The sequence below is a fragment of the Sciurus carolinensis genome, chromosome 4, assembly GCF_902686445.1.
Source record: "Sciurus carolinensis chromosome 4, mSciCar1.2, whole genome shotgun sequence".
Classification (NCBI taxonomy): domain Eukaryota; kingdom Metazoa; phylum Chordata; class Mammalia; order Rodentia; family Sciuridae; genus Sciurus; species Sciurus carolinensis.
In genome coordinates this window covers 33,240,341-33,259,970 of record NC_062216.1, presented here as the reverse complement: position 1 = coordinate 33,259,970, position 19,630 = coordinate 33,240,341, and positions in this window count along the sequence as shown.

Sequence of the window (19,630 nt, the reverse complement as noted above, 5' to 3'; positions counted from 1 at the left end):
GGTGGTAACAAAACAATTATATTTCTATTCATAAAGTGAACAAGAAAAATACAGTAATAAAATAGAAACCATTATACCTATTATATTTTTCCTTTAGGTAGTCAAAGTATTAAAAGAACATCAAAATAAACAAAAGAAACATGAAACAAAGTTTAGGTATGATAATTAACTTAATACCATCTGTTCTGTCTTATATATTTCAGTTTTAAGCATTTTTTTACTAGATGATGAATTCCTATCTTTAATATAGAATTAACCACAATTTTTAAGATTTCTATAAAATGATTCATATTTTAATTCACGTTTGTTAACATTTTATTCTCATAAAGCAAACAAAATGTATATTTGTAAATTGAAAATTTTGTGAGTTATTGCATAATGGAGTATTAAAGATCTTATTTTTCCTACATAAGACTAATTTTATCATCATAACTGCTTTACTTGAAATGTTTAAATTTTCAAAGTGTTGAATATTGCCTAAAAGTGATAAAGTTGAGAAGGGGTATTTCAACTTTAGAGGGAATACTTACATATAAAATTGAATTTCAACTTACATTATGTCAGTTTATTGCCCACCCCAAAGATAATTTCACTTTATATCTGTACTCATATGTAATTCAACTTTGTCTTACATCATAATGCATAGCACATATTAGGGACTCCATGAATATGTTTTGGGTAACAAGTTAATGAAAACTGAAAATAAATGTTAGGACTTTTGATGTCAACTGAAAGTTCAAAAACATTCCTGGGCTGGGTTGTGACTCAGTGGTAGAGTGCTTACCTAGCGTGTGTGAGACACTGAGTTCGATCCCCGGGTGCAGTGCAGTGGTGTGTACCTGTGATCCCAGATGCTCAGGAGGCTGAGACAGGAGACTCAAAGCCAGCCTCAGCAAAAAGGAGGCACTAAGCAACTCAGTGAGATCCTGTTTCTAAATATAAAATAGTGCTGGGATGTGGCTCAGTGGTCAAGTCCCCCTGAGTTCAATCTCCGGTACCTAAAAAAGAAAACCAAACCAAAACAAAAACCATTCCTGTTTGATTGATACAAACAGCTAATTGAAATACCTGTTAACATTTTATGACCTCACTGAACATTTAGTGCTAACAGCCACCTCATCAACTGCATTTTTCTCTTACTTTCTTTCAGTGCATTTCCAAATCATAGCCCATGCTGTAAAACTTATATTCCACACATATCTTTGTGAAATATCTAAGTATCATAGACTTGAATATCTCTGTTATTTGCTGAATTTTTTCAAGGGCATGTTTTAAACCTGACATAAATCCCTGGTCAATTAACAACTTTACCGTATAATGGTAATAAAAACAAAGATTAAAAAGATATGGCACATATTTACAACAGTACTTGGAACATTCTTTAAGGAACATCTTGACATTGAATGTCACAAGTAAATTGTGCATGGGATGAAGAAAATCTATTACATGTAACTATTTCTACTCCAAATCATTTTTTTGTGCTGTCTTTATCTATAAAAACTGTGGTCATAAGGGTATCTTTATAACTCATATACTCAAGAGCTTTAGTTTAGCATTCATTTGTAAAATAAGATTCAACTTAGTTTCGAGCCAGTATAATACTTGGTCATATGAAGGCCAACTTTTGTACCATGGCAAAAGAAGAGATCAGATGGGATTTGAACTAAGAAATCCCGGATGACCTAGTTTTCAACCTTTTCTTTTATCTATACATATCTCACCATTCCATTAATTTTAATTCTCCATTCTGGTTTAAGCAAAGGTGAAAGTACAAGTTTAGCTAAAGGGGAACTGTACTTAGTTTGGTATAGATTCACTTACACAGTATGTTAAATATGAAAAATGAATATAGTGATAATAATCACTTTGTTATTGCAAATTTTCTATGCAACTCAGGGAAATACTTCAAAAAGAAGGATTCTCAAGGTAATTTCTATTGAAAACCTGCAAAAATAATCTTTCTCCTGCATTTTTAGGTTAAAAAATGAGTTTCCACTAAAAATATGCCCCACACAGGCATTTTCCCATAGTTTGAAAAATGTACTTAATTATCTTTTAGATATTTCCTTTCAAATATGCCCCCTGAGGTTTATCCACTTATTTTATACTTGTCACTGAAAGGTCAGGTCTCCCTAGTGTTTGTGGATACTTGGTTCCACTTAAAGAGTTTAAAAGTCAAAGAACAGAAAGAAGATGGAAATATTATTTCTCTCTTAAGGAATAACTCTGTAGTTCTTCTAAAAAATAAATTGATCATTTATCTCCAAATGAAGGAGAGATATTTCATTTATTGAATGCACAAAATTGAAACTTATTTCTTTTTCTTTCTTTCTTTCTTTTTAGTACCAGGGATTAAACCCAGGGTTGCTTTATCATGAAGACATATCCACAGTCCTTTTTTTTTTTTTTTTATTTTGAAGCAAAGTCTCCCTAAGTTGCTCAGGGCCTCACTAAGTTGCTTGAAATTTACATTTCTAATTGTGAAATTATTTTTATTATTAAAGAATGAACAAGAATACTCATTCACCACTAGAAACCAATGTAGGATGAATTGGACACCAAAGGTTGTACTGAAAAACAGTAATATTACTTAATGAAATTTGTCTTTATACATGTTATAAAATCACAAATCCAGGTCAAGTCTTAAAGAAAATATTGCATAATCTTCATACTCTATCACTAATTATCTTTCTGAAAGCTACCAAATTCAGTAAGCTGTAAATAAAAGTTATCAGTCTGGGAAATATTGCTTGGCACTTGAATCAGTCAGTTTTGTTGCCTGCTATGTGTAAATGCTAGAAATAACTCTGGACACATAAGTAGAAAATGAACTTAGAAATACACGAAATGACTCTCAGGTCCAAGAAATCAGAAGTAGATTCTGAAATCCAACTGAAATAAGAGCAAGCAGTTAGACAGGTCAGTTGTAGCACGGATAGAATGAGTCCCCTGTCACTGGCATTACTGGGTATTTGTCACTGTCAGGTCTGTGCTCAACTCTAATAGAGATGCCAGAAGAAACCTAATGTTGTTGCCTCTTTGTAGCCTTCCTTCTGGTGGCTTGTCTATGGATAAGGGCATTTCATTAGCTTCACACCCAGCATTTGCCAAGGTCCAATTTAAGAGAGATGTGTGGCTTTGAAGTTGACGATGTGGCATTTTCTAAACAAAAAAAACAAAACAAAACAAAACAAAATCTTCATGTGCTGGTAAATGTCCTCTCCAGGAAAATATATATATATATATATATATATATGAAAAAAATCAACATAAATATATATTTATATATTTATATTTTAATATATATTTATATTATTTTTTCATTTACATATATGAAAAATATATAGCAACATAAATATATATTTATTTTAAACAATATATTTATTATAAATAATATATATTTATTATAAATATTTATATTTATATATATTTATGTTGATATATACATTTTTTTTCATAAGGCAAAATGTAATAGATTTGACCAGATTCAATTTGGGGGTTTGGTGGGGAATAACTGTGAAATCGATCGTTTCTTCACAGCTCCATTGAATTTGTAATTAAGGTATTTAATTTTGAAAAATAAGAAAATGATGTATATTACTTTGTAGAGTTAGGGAGTTGCTTGACATGTAAATGCTGTGTAGGTTAGTCACAACAGTTGCCTGTGTATCATTCTTGTCTGACAGAACTTCTGGACTCTGCACAGTGTTTTGTAACCATGACTGAGGAAAAAGGAAATGGGCACCTGGGTATGGCCTAGCAACCTTGCTTTCCTTATGTCAGTATGTGGAATTTTTTTTTCCTGGTAGCAGGGATTGAATCCAGGGGCAATTTGCCACTGAACCACATTCCCAGCCCTTTCTATTTTTAATTTTGAGACAAGGTCTCACTAAATTGTTTAGGGCCTCCCTAAGTTGCTGAGCCTGGCTTCAAACTTGTGATCCTCCTGCCTTGGTATTATAAGCTACTAGTATTACTACTTGGTATTAGATGCTACTGGTATTATAGTTGTGCACCACTGTACCCAGCTCCTTATAGTTTTTAATCATCAATTGGTGTTCCTTGTATTTCAGATATGGACAAGATCTTAATGACCAATATCCCCTTTTGAATTTTCAAAGTCTTGCTTATTTCTGGTCTTTTACTTTTGAAGTTCCTTAACTCTCCACATTTTCTCTAACTTCTATATTCTATATGTAGGTAAAATAAAGAAGAAATAGGTAGATGAAAGATAGATAGGAAGATAGTTGAGAGAAGAGATGAAAGATAAAGAGAGAAAGAAAGAAAAGCAGAAAGAACAATTTAATATCATGAAACTAATAATCACTGAAATTCTATTCTTTTCTAGTTTTCCATAATGTATACTAGAGAAAATTACCTTCATGTATTTTCAATAAACAAAGAATTCTTTCTAATTTTCTATTGTTTCATGAGACTGCATAAGAATTTGTGCATGCAAATTTTTTAACTTTCTATGGAATCACAAAAAGAATAAATATATTTTTGCCTTTTCCAAAACATTTTTGAAGTTTATCTACTACAACTATTATTTGCATCAAATAAAATCTTGAGAATGACATTAATTTTGGCAGAAAGTAATTAACTTTACAACACTTGTTTCTGATTCTCTCTCATATAGATTAAATTTTTCATAAGAGCATTGTCTCATACCACTTCATATATAAGCATCTAAAAGTGAAATGCTGGAATGTGCTTGCAACTTCAAAGAGAAAAACTATTGATTTAGCTTATCTTTCAAGAACAAAAACCTTTTTAATGATCACTACAAAATTAAAAGGAAAAATTAGAAAAGAGAAGAAAAATTCTTTAGAAAACATCAAAGTCTACGAAAAGCTTCTCCTTAAACCTTAGAGAAAAAGACTGACATCTAGATTCAGATATAAAACAGAAATTTGTTCATACTACAATAATAAATTGAGAAGACTTAAAAATTAGACCCAATTTTTCCCCAGTTCAACGCATATGGCCAAGGACTCCTTCAATCAATTGTCAGATAGTAATGTTATTTAACCCTAAATACTACTCTTCAGTCATCTTTTATATATGGCAAGGAGTTTTGTCATTAAGATATACTTGTAGCAAAATCATTTCACATATGGAATACTGCTGATGAAGGATAAGATCTTAATTTCCTTAAGAACATAATTTTTAACTTTTCTGTCAAAAGGAAGAGTATCTAAAAAAAATTACTGGAATTTCCAGAAAAAAATGTTTTTGGAATCTTCATTCTTTTCGGTACACAGCATGGACTTATGGTGATGAGGTTTTCTTGACTTTCCTGAGTGATGAACTGCATTTATCTTTGTGACTACTGGGGAAGCTTTATTTGAGATTATAATAGAAATGTGAAAGGGAGAGGAGGAAGAAGGGTCGAAAGAGATTAATCTTTATTGGAAAATTGGGGAAATCTGGATGCTTTTGAGCAAAGAGTTATATAAAAATATTATTCTGCTTCATCTGGCTTTGGCATTTGTTTTGAGCTATAATGACAGAAAGATTGGAGGCAAGATGATAATTCAGCTATCTTTTATGTTATTTCAGGTACTCAAGAATGAAAGTTTGAACAGGATGGAGACTATTAGAAGACAAAATGAAAGAAGTGGACGGAGTCACAGTCCAAAGCTAATCACCAGAGATGTCCCGTTTTATTTAAAAAATGCACACACTTATATAGGGCCAGGAAGAGGCTGATTGGTTGGGGCATGCAACGGGGTGAGAGTTGATTGGGAGAGCCTTGTTGCTAGGGGTCTGGGCAGGGTGTCCAGGACCGATTGGGTGTGAGTTCCAGCCAGCGGGAAGAAGTTATGAAGAGTAAAATCAGAAAGAGAAGCTTGGTCAGCGCCATGTTGACACCTAAGGGGGTTGGGGGTGACCTTATACAAAAAAGCATTCAAGATTGAATTCAGTCAAGTTACAAAATGATTAAATTCGGAGAAGTTGGATATTGATTGTAAAAAAAGAAAAATGTGCAAAAGATTCCTGAAATGTGATCCTAATCTAAGTTGTCACAGTGGTTACCTAGTAAGAAATTCCAAGGAAAGTACCATAGATAGCAGAGGACAGCCAACTTACTGTTCAAATTTTTAGATCGTAAATATTTTAGGTTTTTCTGAATGTGGATTCTAAGTTCTTGTTGTCCTATTCTGAAGACCTCCAAAGATGATGAGCAAAAACGCACGTGCTGTGGTTTGGATGTTAGGTGTCCCCCAAGAGCTCACGTGTGAAACAATGCAAGACAGTTCAGAGGTGAAATGATTAAACTGTGAGAGCTGTAATCTAATCAGTTGATGAACGCACCAGTGTGGATGTGGATTATCTGGGTTGTGACTAGGTAGGCCCAGTGTGGTTGGAGGAAATAGACCACTGAGTTTGTGCCTTTGAGGTTTGTATTTTGTCCCTTGTGAGGTGAGCTCCCTCTCTGCTTCCTGGCTATCAGCTGCTGAGTTCTATCCTTGCAGCAGGCACTTCCACCATGAAGTTCTGCCTCATCTAGGACCAGAGTTATGAAACTAGATGATAGTGGACTGAACCTCTGAAACCATGAGCCAAAATAAACTTTTCCTCCTCTTATTGTTCTTATCAGGTCTTTTGGTCACAGCATGACAAAAACTGACTAAAACAGCATGTATGACTGTGTTCCAATAAGATTTTATTTATAGCTAGGCATGGTGGTACACACCTGTACTCCCAACAACGCAGGAGGTTGAGGCATGAGGATTGTAAATTCAAGGCCAGCCTCAGAAATTTAATGAGATCCTGCCTCAAATATTAAAAAAAAAAAAAAAAAAAAAAAAAAGGAAAAGGCCTGGGGATTGGTTCAGTATTTAAACTCCCCTAGGTTCAAGCCCTGGCAACAACAACAACAATGACAAAACAAGATTTTATTTACAAAAGCAGAAAATGGGATGCATATGACCCACAGTTGGGCTTTGCCAAAGGCTCCTTATGTAAAATGGCATAGTATTTGCATATAAACTGCATACATATGCTCACATATACTAAATCATTTTTTGATTACTTGCAATACCTAATAAAAGGTAAATACTATGGAACTAGTTGTTATACTGTGAGGTTCAAGGAATAATGATCAAAAACGTTTGTACATATTTAGTACAGATGTAACCACCATGGGTCTAACCATAGAGTTCATGTTAGCAACACCATGACTTTTTATTTTTGCCCCCAAATATTTTACATCCAAGGTCGTTTGAAAGCACTAATGTAGAACTGCTGGATGCAGAGGGAAGATTGTGCTTCCTTCCTCAAGTGTCACCTCAGAGTGGTCCCTCAAGAAAGGTAAGTCAGATCCTTGTCATTCCTTTGATAAATACCCTGTGCTAGCTACTCCTTTCACTCACTGTAAAAACCAAAGTCCTAACCATGGCTTCTGCATTAGCCACCCAGTTCCCTCCCTTGACACCCCCAGGCTTGGTCTCTTACTGTTTCCCCCTGCTTCACACTGCTGCAGACATATGGCCTTCTCTGCTCCTTGCTCATCCTCACACATGCTGAGCAGAACACTGTCTGGGATCCACACTCCTGAGTCTTCACAGCTTACACTCTTCTAGCTCCCTCACCTTGTAAGTAGGAGGCATCAGCTTACTAGGAGCTACTCTGATTCATCAGTGTGTAATTTCAATCTCTGCTCCACTCCCAGCACTACAGAGTTTCCTTTCTCTGCTCTGTGACTGTGCATGGAAATTTACCCTGGTTCCAGAAAACAATAAAATTTAGAAAAATTTAATTAAGTGAAGTGAAATATAACTGAATATATTACATATTTTATTTAAAAAAAGAAATCTACTATTCCAGCTTTCAATATTTTTCTGATTGCCATAGGATCATGAACCGATACCACATTTCCTGTAAGTTATTTCAACAGTTCTACCCTAAGCAGATGCCCAGGAGAAGTCTCTGCCCTGGTAAGGTTGGAGATGTGCAAGAATGTAACAACAGGACTCTTCATAAGACAAGAACAAGAATCTAAAACAGGTGAGTAGATAAGTCCCCTCGGGCGAAGTCTGTCCACCATATAATATTTATTGGCAAAATAAATGAATTAAAATGGCCTTCAAAAATATCAATAATTCTTACCATTGCAACATTTTAAAAATGAGAGCAATTTGACTCAATTATTGGAAAAAATTTTTTCAAATTCCAAGAACAACTGAGCACAGAATTTCAGTAATTTTTGAATAACTTCAGAAATACAAATATGAATAAGAAAATGAACTTTTCAGCCATTCTAAGAAAAAGAAGGAAGATAATTTCATTTGTCCAGAGAAAACCATTACCTTATCTAAGTTCTATACTTGCTCAGTGCCTCCTAGAACTCCAACTCAGAGTCTACCTCAATAAGGATGGAAGCAATACACAAAAGTTCATGGCATTGGACAGTAAAATTTTGCTTTGAGGGCAAAAGGCAAGAGATATTAATAGGCATTTTCCTGGGCCTGGATGTCTACAAATTATGCTAAACCATCACTGAATAATAAATACCAGTGCCAGGGATGTCCATATGATTTGACTTGATCTGATTTTCTTCTCTTTCCTTTCTTTCTTTTTTCCTTCCTTTCTTTCTCTCCCTCTTTCTCTCTTTCTTTCTTTCTCTTTATGTGTTACAGATTGAACTCAGGACTTTGAACATGCTAAGCATGTGCTATACCATTAAGTAATATTTCTGTTTTATAACCAGGTTCCATGCTATTTTTAAATTACATTTAAATGTGTGTGTGTGTGTGTGTGTGTGTGTGTGTGTGTACTCATTCTTGATAGTTTGATATGTGGGATTTCTTAGTCTTTATCTAAAGGTAATACAGCCTGAGTATAAGTCTCATGCACAAATCTAGGCATCTTATTATGTGAAGGTCATCATATTAGCAAATGGTAGCATAAAAAAGGCACTCTTCTCTAAGGAATTCTTACGTTTCTTTCAGTAAGAGAGCCAGAAAGGATACGCCAAAGGACAAAGGAGCAAGGAGCCAGAGTTTTTCATTCTACTAAGATTTGACTGAAATATGCACTTAACAAGCTAACTCACTTTATTTTTTGTTTTTTGTGTTTTTATTTTCCTGAGTATGTGTGTCATCTGTGTATGTGCGGTGATCCCTGAGAGACTCTAGGAGGGACTAAATGTCACTGCCTCTTTGGAAAGAGTGATTTTTATAGTGAAATGTGATGGAATACAGGAAGTTGGTGGTAATAAATTATTCAAGATAGCAGTAGTCTAAGGGCATTCATAAGTTATCTTTTAAATAGTAGCCTGCAGCTGAGCTGCATATCAAAATATGGTTAACTTTGTGCTTGGGGTTGAGATTATCCTGTTGGTAAGGTTAAATCACAAGTAGGTCACTTTTCTTAATACCATATGTATTTTCACTTTTATTCCATGATTAAACAGGTCCATGAAAATGAGATCATTTAATGACATCATTTAACTAATATATGTTTTAGTATTGTGTATTTTCAGTCAATATAAAACTATATTACCTCAAGTTATTGGTGGAATATACCTTCAGGCACATTACAGAACATCTATCACAAATCAGATTTCTTAGAGCAATGCTTTAATTTTTCCTAAAATTTCAGTTTGAAATCTCCAATTAACCCTTCTGTTTGACCTCTACTATAAGAAATGCAAGTAGAAAGCCTTCAAGGCAATAGTTAATTGGATACACACTTTCTAAGTTATAAGTTTGAAGAATATTTTTATAACTAATTCTTTGGAAGTAGAAATCTATATATAACTAAGACATTTAGTCTATTTTCTGTTTTTTCTACTATAAAGAGCTGACCTCTATGTCTGTTTGTTTTCTTTTCTTTTTTTTTTTTTGAAAAAAAAAAGAATTTTAGAAGAATGTCATTTAATTTAAGAATTTATTAATGTTTGTCTCCCAGTTTACAAAATGAATCATCTTAAAGAGGCAAGGAGAGGCTAAAAAGTCAATTTTGTTGTTAATTTCTCTCAGGGTTTTTTCCCTGCTGTTTTCTAGAATGAATAAGTACTTGTGATAGAGCTGTTAATTGGTATATGGGTTACATTGTTTTTTCATTTTGACAAAGAATCTAGCTGAAGATTTCATAGAAATTATGTATGCTTTGTTACAACTCCACTTCAAACATACCAACTGTAGGCGAGATAACTACAAAAAAATAAAAGGAAGAAAAGGAAGGAGAGCCAAAAACCAAAAAGTCAATCTTGTAGATTAAGGGAAGTTATAAATAAAGTGGTGATTTGTGCTGAGCAACAGGTCTATTGCATTATGGAAGCAGTAAGTGGTGGTGTGGGACTCCAGAGGAGAAAAGAGAAATGGAGGGGCTAGCTCTGTGTTAGACTGGGGACCAGAAACCATCTCAGTACTTGAGGCTGGGATATAGTTATACAGGCTCCCATGAAGTATCCTGTGGCTACTGAATTCAATGATAATACAATCCAACAATTAATACCTATCACTGAGTTTCTCTATCATTGTCAATTATGAAACTGGCAAAATATGACATGTAAAGAGGATTGTTTTGCACAAGGCAACCAAATATTCACTATATAGGTAGAGTGATCATAAAATAACAAAAGTAAAAATAAGTTAAAATTGGACAAAAAATAAATTCCTCATATTCAAAATGAGTATACAAAAACAAAGAGAAAGCAAAAATTGCAATCCTATTGGACAAAATATAAATAAAAATGGACTAAAGCATTAACATGTTTTTCTTCATGAATTGTAAAATAATTTTTCTTAAATATTAGAAATTTAACTTCAAAGAAATAAAGAAATCCTTTCTACAGAAAAAAAGATGAAATGAAAACATAATCCAATGAAATGAGTTAATGGGAATATAAAAGTGAAAGGATTAAATTCCACCCAAATGAAAAACACAATCTTTGAAATTTAAAATTGCATAGAAAGAATAGAGTCAAGCTAGTATAAAAAAAATAGTAAATTGAATATAAAATTGACAAAAATCATATAGAATTAAGCATCAAAAATTTCAAAAATATTAAAAATGGAAAATGGAAGAAGGATAAATTAGAAAACTAATGTTTTTTAAGAGATCAAAGACAGGAAAATGAAAGAAATAGCAAAGAACCAATATACAAAGAGTTAAAACAATATTTCTACTTGATCCATTTCTCAGAAAGGCATGACATAAAAATTATACCTAATATACTAATAGGGAGTAAGTTATATACAGGGTGTTATAAGTTAAGATACCAAACGGCAGGAATAAAGTAACAATTTTAAACAAATATCAAAGCAAAGTAATATATTAACTACTGTAATTATAATTAGTCACACAACAAGTATTTTTTCCTTTTCGGAAAAATTAGTACTGGAAGATAATGTAGCTAAAATGAAGGTGCTAGAAAAGTTGATTTCAATGTAGATGGAATTACCTTGCTAAATTGTCAGTCAAGAGCTAACCATAGACAACTTTCTTCCAAAATGAAGTAACCAGAAGTGAATTTGTACATGTACCAGTACCACCTTGAATAACAAAAACAACAAAAGACATACTTTATATATGAACCTGTGGCTCTCAAAATGACCGGTAAGGCAATTGAGTAGAGTGATTCACCAGAGGCAGGAAACAAAGTCAGTCATATAATTGCTTCATCTTACTGCTTAGAAATATTTCAGGCCATGGGATTCGGTGGAAAAATTCTAACAGAGGCCCAAGGAATCACTGATGTAAGGACAGAAAAATCAAGCATGCAAGTAAGCCAAGGTGCCTACAGAATGCAGTGTAGAACAATGTGAGCTTCATAGAGAAAGAACTTGAGAAATGAACAAAAAGACCCATTACAGAGACAGTTACTCACAGATGTATTATGAAACCAATAGGGGTTGTGAAGCAGAATACCCAAAAGAATTAGGGGGAACAGTGCTTAACACTCAAACAAAGGTTGAAAAAGTTTCTGTTTCTTTAAATCAGAAACGAAAATTTTAAAATTAATGTTGAGCTGAATATAGTACCAAGAATTTCACATCAATAATGGAGAAAAACATTCTATGCTGCTTTGATTCCACATAAAAATACCCATAGGCAGAATCCAAAAGAATGAAAATGTTTCCAAAGTAGCAAACAAACCTCAAAACTCTTCATGGGAATACAAACATATCCAGGACAGACATTGTCTAGCATGCAATCAAAAGCTATGAGTCAAACAAAAGAAATAGGAAATTATTATCCACAGAAAAGAGAACAATTATTCAATTGAAATTGACTAGGAAATGACACAGATGATAGAGCTACTAAACAAGGACTTCTAAAACCAAATTATAAGAAGTTAAGTCTAGAATGACTGAGATGAAAAATTCATTGAAGATGATAATATCAGTTTTAGTTGAGATACTTCAGAAGCAAAAACTGATAAACTTGAGAACTTGGTAAATGAATCTATCCCAAAGTAAAACAAAGAGAAAATGACTGGATAAAAATGTAAACTAACTGAGCATCAGTGAAACATGGAACAATTTCAGGCAGCCAAATGTACAAGCATTTGGAGTTCCAAAAATTGGGAAAAAGGAAACAACATTTAAAGATACAAGGACTAAAATTTTTCAAGGATTGTAAGAAGACAACAGTCAAATAAGTTACTTCATAATTCTTTACTAAGAGAAAATATCTTTAAGAAAATGAAGATGCTCAAGTCTGTTTAGACATGCAGAGTTAAAGGAATTCATCACAAGTCAACCTTCACTAAAAGAAGTTTTAAAACAAGCCCTTCAGGTAGAAAGAAATGATACCACATGAAACCTGGAAGTATTCAAGAAATCAAAGACTGAGAAAAAAACAAACAAAATTATACTCTAGTAAAATTATTATACTTTACATAAAGTTACATACTATCATTTGAAAGTAGTCTGTAAGAAGTTAAGATGCATATCACAAACTTCATAGGAACTACTAAAGTTATATGAAAAAAATAATTATAGATAACAGAAAATAAAACAGAATCATAAAATATTAATCCAAAAGAGGCAGAAAAAAGGTAAAATGGAACAATGAATAGATTGAAGAGAAAACAAGAAAGTTAGTAGATTTAAACATAACTATATCAATAATCACATTAATGTGAATGGTCTAAAACTTTAAGTGACAGAGATTTTCACATGGAAATTAAAAGCAAACATTAACTACATGCTACTTACTAAGCTATCTATTTTAACATGCAAATAGGTTAAAAGTATAAAGAAGTAAAGAGATAAGCCATGCAAACACTAAAATGAACTTGAAACATGAAAAACATGAAAATAAAATTTAGGAGGACTACATTAACATCAATGTATATTTCAAAACAAACAATAGTAACAGAGATAAAGAACATAATGAAAATTACAAATTCATCCAGAGAACATACTTTTAGTCATTCATACACCAAGTAACAGAAATGCAAACAGAGAATGCATAATGTTTTTATCTATTGATAAAAACAAAAGTATAATTGAAAAATTCCACAAACATATTCTCAAAATAATTTATAGAACACGTGGACAAAAAATTAGTAAGAATTTATAGTACTTGAAAAACACTAACAACACTTTCTAATTGATAATTTATAGAACACTACCCTCAACAATATTAGGATACACAATCTTCTCAGGTGCATACAAAAAATTTACAAAGATAGACTGTATTCTGAGTCATAAAATCAATAAATATAAAATGCATAATTCATAAATTATAAATCAATAATATAAAAATATCTACAAATTAGCAAGTATTTGGAAAATCATGTACAGTCAACTTTACTTTGGCATAAATTCAAGTGTGAATATTTAGAATAGATTTCATTTTCCTCTTGCTACAGTCGACTACAAAATTGCATTTCAAATGATTGCATTTTACCCAACCAACTTAAGAAAGTGAGAGTGTGTAAAATTATTGGAATTACATACAAAAAATGTATTACGAAAGTGGATCTTGGACATTACACAATATAAAGAATAAAGATGGTACACAAAGGACAAGAAATAGGAGTAACTTCAGTGAGAATAAAAGGCAGCTGATCTAACTGGGGTTGGAGTTGGGAAGATGTGGAAGTGGTCAGAATGTGATGCATGAAATTTATATTAGGGAGTGTTTACAGGTACTGATGCTAATTTTTCAATTTCAAAAATAATTTGTCATAAATAAATGTTTTCAAGTAAAGGAAATACAGAAATCTAAGAGTAAACTAGAATTCAGACACCATAAAAAATGGAAAAAAGTGTAATCTGGAAGAATATATTTACAATACATGTAGTTGATAAAGAAGCAGAGTATAAAAGTTACAAAAACTTAATAAAACCAAACGTATTTACAAAAATATGAACAAACAGTATAAATAAGTCATTCAAAATAATAAACCTGAGTGTTCATAGTACAATCTTACCACTCATCAGAAAAACTCCAGAATTCAAATAGGTAGGAATTCAAATTGTTCAAATACTTTGGAAGACAATATGCAAATACCTAGGGAAGCTGAATAGGTGGATAGGCTGTAATACAGAAATACCAATTCTACGCAAACATGTATGGGAAGCACGAACAATAACCTTGACTCTACTGTTATTAACAGCTTGCAAAAATCAAAGCTTCGGCACAAATAAGTAACAATGAATCCCATTTTTATGTATAATCATAACACGCCAACAAAAATACAGGGAAAATATTGCATCCATCAATAACAGAAGAATTAAATAAACTGAGGTACTGTTACACAATGGATTAGGATAAAATTAAACATTTGAATTAAATTTACAACTGTCAACATTAGTAAATCTCAGAAAAGGAAGATGCAAAAGTACAGTATATGCAAAAATACAGTTCAGTGCAATGTTGTTCATGTAAAATTTCAAAGAAAACCGATAACTGATAACTGCAGCATTAGTGTGTTTATACAAATGTATAATAAACATATAAATAAAGGTGTGTAAAAATTATATATAATGAATGTAAACTGAAGATTTCCTTTAGGAATAGATGAAAAGGAAATTACAGAGTATGTGAAGAGAAAAAATTTATTTGATCTACGCTTTTTTTTCTTTAAAAAAACCTTAAAGGAATATTGAAAATCACTAGATTTGTTTTAACTGGTTTATAGGTATAAAGTTATCTTCATACTTGCTTTTATTTTTTTGAAATATGTTGCTGTGAAAAGAAAATATTTGATGTCCTGGTATACCTTATCATCTGAATATAAATAGAAAATATTTAATATCTAGGGACTATTAGGTCACCTGAATAAGCCATTTTAACTAATAAAATTTATATTATTGATACAATAAAAAGAAATTAGTTAGGTAGTAAAAAAAAGTATATTCTCACAAATTCAATGTAATATATGGGGTTTTATGTGAACAAACCATCTGATACATTATTCAGTTACAAGTTTCCTTTCTCCATAATACTTTTTTGATTTCACTTAATATTGTAAAATGACTTATCATCGATGGTCATAAAGTATTTTCTTATGTGTTATAAATGTAGTATTTCATATAAAAATGAATTTTTATAACAAATGTTACTGTAAGCACTTCTTGGAATTTATTAAGACATTCCTATTGGATATTTTTCATATTAATCAAATATTATCTTGAAGTCCAAATTCATGAAATATACAATGAAACTGTTCAAAATTAAAATTATAATAAATGATTAATTCATGCATTTACAGAACTCTTATTGTGAGCTGTAATGAACTGTTTAATTCTTTGGCAAAAACTTCACAATAAATAAGAAGTTATTTATTTTCTCAAGAAATCTGGACATACTTAAAATATTTAAAAAAATCAAAATATAAGAGATAACATTAATCAAAGGAAAAATAAATTTAAAAAGATAAAATTTTTCATTTTGTAATTTTTTTGAGGTAGTTTTACTTTTGGTTAATGTTTTTAAGATTCAAAAGAACTTGTTTAAATTCTAGTGGAAATACTTCTACATTCAGCAAAGCAATACCTTGTTTTATTGTTATTGTTCTAAAAGTTTCTACACACAGTTTAACACATACATCTTTTCTCTCATTGTGCAAATGATGTAGCTGGTACCATCAATGGTAAAATATCTTTCACACATTATGCATTAATAAATGTTCTTTGCTTCTTTTATCAAGTAATTAGCACAATATTCATGATGACTGGAATTATTTGAACTGACGTCTTTTGTACTTGAACAATAATTTTTGTTGAAATATAAACTTAGTGATACCAGTTTGCTTGATTCATAGATACTTGTCAGTGATAAGACTTTAGCCTGGGTTCATGATTTCCATTTGTCACAATCCCCAATCATACAGTTTTGGCAAGTTTTTCTAATAGGAAAGTAAAAATTAAGAACAATGAGTATGCATTTTATAATTTTTATAATAGTATTAGCACATGAAGAAATAAATATTTCATGTAAATCTTTTGAAATACAGTTTGTTTTCTTGATGGCTGTGACTTTGTATTCAGTGATGTTATTCATATTAATCAGGTAAACAACAAACCTTGGAATGTCTTACAAAAACATAATTACCACTAGCTAGCTGTCTTTGTGCCAATATTGGAACTTAATGAAAAGTAGGCAATAAGTTGTAGAACAAAGAAAATAACAAAAGCTACCATCAGCAAAAGTGTTTGCATTTTCACTATTCCAGTGACATGGGAGAGGTTTGGGGATTTGTCCTTGCCCAAACAATTTACATACTTCAGTCTGTTAACTAGAAAGACCAAGGCATTGCTGACAGAACAGCTATTCAGTAGGTAGTTAAGAAAAATGATCTCAAGTTCACCCCCACTGATGATATAACAAGATTGAGTTTCAGAAAAATTATATTTCCTATATTTTGGGGCATTCAGTCCTTGGGAGACATATGCAACCTATGTGTTTTCATTAGCTTTGCATCACTGACCAAAATACCAGACAAGAACATAGAGAAGAAAAAGTTTATTTTGGCTCATGGTTTCTGAGGTTCAGTTTGTGGTCTTGCCTACTCCATATCTCTAAGTCTAAGGTGAGTCTAAACATCATGATGTAAGGGCATGGAGGAATAAAGCAGCTCAGGAAGTCACAACTGGGAAGTAGAGAGAGGATAAAGTTTACCAGGGACAAAATGTAAGCTCTGAAGTCAAACCCCCAGTGACCTACTTCCTTCATCCACAAACTACCTGCCTACTGTTATTACCCAGGTAATTCGTCATTGGATTAATCAACTGATTAGGTTATACCTCTCATAATCTACTTATTTCATCTCTGAAAAAATTTGCATTGTCTCAAATATGAACTTTTGGAGGACACTTCATATCTAAACTATAACATTGAATCTTTACTTATATGAGAATTGAACCTAAGAAATCCCTCCATGATTAAAAGCAAGGTGGAAAGAATTTTCAGATATTTCCTATCTTTTCAATGATGTACTTTTGCTTTTTAAATTTTTTTTAGCTTCCTTGAAGTATAATTGACCAATATTCAAAGTGTATTGAGGGCTAGTGATCTAGCTCAGTGGTGGATCACTTGCCTAGCATGTGTGAGACCCTGAGTTCAATCTCCAGCAAAAAGAAATAAGGAAATAAATAAATAAATAATGAATATAGTGTATGACAGGATGATGTGACATATGCAAACACTATGAAATAATTACTATGTTCAAGTGCATTAATGTATCTATTACCTCACTTAACTTTATTCTTTGTGTTGAACACTTAAGATCTACTCTTAGCAAATTTCAAGTATACAATGTGATACAATATTGAGTGTCATCAGCATGCTGTTATTAGATCCTCAGGCCTTATCCCACTTACAAATTTCTGGTTGCATCCTTTGACTGAAATCTTCCCATTGCTCCCATTGCTAACCCCAATCCCTAGCAAGCATTGTTTCACTCTCTGCTTCCATGAATTTGAACTTTTTAGATACCCACATATAAGAGATAACTGTATTTTCTTTCTCAAATTTATATAATATAGTATCTTCAAGTTGAATCCACATTATGGCAAATCATAGGATTGCCCTTTAAATGGCTAAATATTATTTCATTTATCCTCATACACTGTGTTAGTCAGATTTGTGTTACAAAAGCAAACTACCCCCATTTGTGTAAAATGAATCAAAATGCAGTCTGTTAAAGTAAAAAAAAATAATTAAAAAAAGCAAACTAGCTAAGACAATCGCATTTAAAAGAGGAAGCATTTATTTTGGCTATTGTTTTGGAGCCTTCAGTTTATGGAGAGGTTGCTCCAGTTCCTTTGGGGTCTATGGTAAGGCAGAACATCATTGCAGGAGCACATGGCACAGGAAGCTTCTCAACCCATGGCAGCCAGGAAGGAAAAAGAGAAAGAGGAAGGGGAAGAGTCCCACAATTTCTGGGGAAGGTACAACCCCAGTGACCTAAAGTCTCCCATTTGGACCTATCTCTTAAAATTTCACCCCTTCTCGATAGGGACACATTGAGGAGTAAGCCTTAGATATACAGACCTTCAAGGGACATTACAAATCTAAACTATAGTATGTACATTCATGTACACACACACACATCACACACACACACACACACACACACACATACACACATAACACCCCACACACATACACCACAATGTTCTTCTACATTCATCTGTCAACATATTTTTCTCATTTCTTAGCAATTGTGAATAATATTGCAACAAACAGGGTAGTTCCAATATCTTTTGGAAAGTCTAATTTTGTTTCCTTCAGATATATAAATGGGAGTGGCATTGTTGGATCACATTTAAATTTTTTTGGTGGGAACCTACTGTTTTTCATACTAGCAATGCTGTTTTTCATTACAACCATTTCAATTTGCATGCACACCAACAGTGTCCAAGTGTTCCCTCTTCTCTACATCCTTGCCAACATGTCTTTTTTTATAACAGCCATCCTAAAAAGTGTGAGTTGATACCTCTTTGTGATTTTGATTTGTATCCTGGATGGTTAGATTTTGCATCCAGAAATTACCTCTCACATACAAAATAAAAGTAGTTCTGTGGATTTTTATTAATTTAAAATACCTTAATTTCAATACTGATAATCATAAGATATGTGATTTTTAAAATGAATACTACCTTGCATATAAAAATTATTTTGGGAGATTGGCTTTACATGAATTGGCAGCTTATCAAGTACTTTATCATTTATAATTTATAATTTTCATTTTTCCACATTCATTCAGTTATTTGAATTTCTTCTTTTGGATGGTCATATCACCAGAATATGATATATTTGATCTGTTAGATCTGTGCACTTTAAGTGAAAGAATACTTATAATAAAATAAGAATTTTGCAGGACATATAGCTTCATAGTATTTAATAAAGTTAATCATTTTTATTCAACTTAGAAACATTTTGGCACTTTTATATACGATTCATAAATATAAATATTTCTGATAAGCCATAATATTTTAAAATGTCTCAAAATATTAATAATATAACTTGGAAACACAAATGATAAAAAGTAACATTTTAATCACAGTGCTTATACAAACAGCATTCACAAAAGCATGGCTCTGTACTTAATCTGTCACTTACAGATACTTTTGAAATGTTCTTGTCTTTAATATAGATTAATCCCTTATCAATTAAATCATATATTTTCCTTATTAAACTTTATCTAGAAAATATT